This window comes from Cherax quadricarinatus, chromosome 19, assembly GCF_038502225.1.
Source record: "Cherax quadricarinatus isolate ZL_2023a chromosome 19, ASM3850222v1, whole genome shotgun sequence".
Classification (NCBI taxonomy): Eukaryota; Metazoa; Arthropoda; class Malacostraca; order Decapoda; family Parastacidae; genus Cherax; species Cherax quadricarinatus.
Window position 1 is genome coordinate 31,108,007 of NC_091310.1, and position 2,500 is coordinate 31,110,506.

Genomic DNA, 2,500 nt, shown 5'->3' on the forward strand with positions numbered 1-2,500 from the left:
AGTTCCGGGGGTCAACGCCCCCGCGGCCCGGTCTGTGACCAGGCCTCCTGGTGGATCAGAGCCTGATCAACCAGGCTGTTGCTGCTGGCTGCACGCAAACCAACGTACGAGTCACAGCCCGGCTGGTCAGGAACCGACTTTAGGTGCTTGTCCAGTGCCAGCTTGAAGACTGCCAGGGGTCTGTTGGTAATCCCCCTTATGGTTTAGAAAGACACGTAAGCAAACACTATAACATATTTATTAGAAAACGTTTCGGTCCTGGGACCTTGATCACTTCTAATAAATATGTTATAGTGTTTGCTTACGTGTCTTTCTAAACCAACTTGTCGGTATTTATTACCAAGGTTTATTCCAATCCCCCTTATGTATGCTGGGAGGCAGTTGAACAGTCTCGGGCCCCTGACACTTATTGTATGGTCTCTTAACGTGCTAGTGACACCCCTGCTTTTCATTGGGGGGATGTTGCATCGTCTGCCAAGTCTTTTGCTTTCGTAGTGAGTGATTTTCGTGTGCAAGTTCGGTACTAGTCCCTCTAGGATTTTCCAGGTGTATATAATCATGTATCTCTCCCGCCTGCGTTCCAGGGAATACAGGTTTAGGAACCTCAAGCGCTCCCAGTAATTGAGGTGTTTTATCTCCGTTATGCGCGCCGTGAAGGTTCTCTGTACATTTTCTAGGTCAGCAATTTCACCTGCCTTGAAAGGTGCTGTTAGTGTGCAGCAATATTCCAGCCTAGATAGAACAAGTGACCTGAAGAGTGTCATCATGGGGTTGGCCTCCATAGTTTTGAAGGTTCTCATTATCCATCCTGTCATTTTTCTAGCAGATGCGATTGATACAATGTTATGGTCCTTGAAGGTGAGATCCTCCGACATGATCACTCCCAGGTCTTTGACGTTGGTGTTTCGCTCTATTTTGTGGCCAGAATTTGTTTTGTACTCTGATGAAGATTTAATTTCCTCGTGTTTACCATATCTGAGTAATTGAAATTTCTCATCGTTGAACTTCATATTGTTTTCTGCAGCCCACTGAAAGATTTGGTTGATGTCCGCCTGGAGCCTTGCAGTGTCTGCAATGGAAGACACTGTCATGCAGATTCGGGTGTCATCTGCAAAGGAAGACACGGTGCTGTGGCTGACATCCTTGTCTATGTCGGATATGAGGATGAGGAACAAGATGGGAGCGAGTACTGTGCCTTGTGGAACAGAGCTTTTCACCGTAGCTGCCTCGGACTTTACTCTGTTGACGACTGCTCTCTGTGTTCTGTTAGTGAGGAAATTATAGATCCATCGACCGACTTTTCCTGTTATTTCTTTAGCACGCATTTTGTGCGCTATTAAGCCATGGTCACACTTGTCGAAGGCTTTTTTCAAAGTCTGTATATATTACATCTGCATTCTTTTTGTCTTCTAGTGCATTTAGGACCTTGTCGTAGTGATCCAATAGTTGAGACAGACAGGAGCGACCTGTTCTAAACCCATGTTGCCCTGGGTTGTGTAACTGATGGGTTTCTAGATGGGTGGTGATCTTGCTTCTTAGGACCCTTTCAAAGATTTTTATGATATGGGATGTTAGTGCTATCGGTCTGTAGTTCTTTGCTGTTGCTTTACTGCCCCCTTTGTGGAGTGGGGCTATGTCTGTTGATTTTAGTAACTGTGATACGACCCCCGTGTCCATGCTCCCTCTCCATAGGATGGAAAAGGCTCTTGATAGGGGCTTCTTGCAGTTCTTGATGAACACGGAGTTCCATGAGTCTGGCCCTGGGGCAGAATGGGCATATCATTTATCGCCTGTTCGAAGTCATTTGGCGTCAGGATAACATCGGATAGGCTTGTGTTAACCAAATTTTGTGGCTCTCTCATAAAAAATTCATTTTGATCTTCGACTCTCAGTCTGGTTAGTGGCTTGCTAAAAACTGAGTCATATTGGGACTTGAGTAGCTCACTCATTTCCTTGCTGTCATCTGTGTAGGACCCATCTTGTTTAAGTAGGGGCCCAATACTGGACGTTGTTCTCGACTTTGATTTGGCATAGGAGAAGAAATACTTTGGGTTTCTTTCGATTTCATTTTTGGCTTTTAGTTCTTCCCGCGATTCCTGACTCCTATAAGATTCCTTTAGCTTAAGTTCGATGCTTGCTATTTCTCTGACCAGTGTCTCCCTACGCATTTCAGATATATTGACCTCTTTTAGCCGCTCTGTTATTCTTTTCCGTCGCCTGTAAAGGGAGCGCCTGTCTCTTTCTATTTTACATCTACTCCTCCTTTTTCTTAGAGGAATAAGCCTTGTGCATACATCGATTGCCACCAAGTTAATCTGTTCTAGGCATAAGTTGGGGTCTGTGTTGCTTAGTATATCTTTCCAACTTATATCGGTTAGGACTTGGTTTACTTGGTCCCACTTTATGTTTTTGTTATTGAAGTTGAATTTGGTGAATGCTCCCTCGTGACTAGTCTCATTATGTCGGTCTGGGGCTCCACGCATACATGTCTGAACCTCAA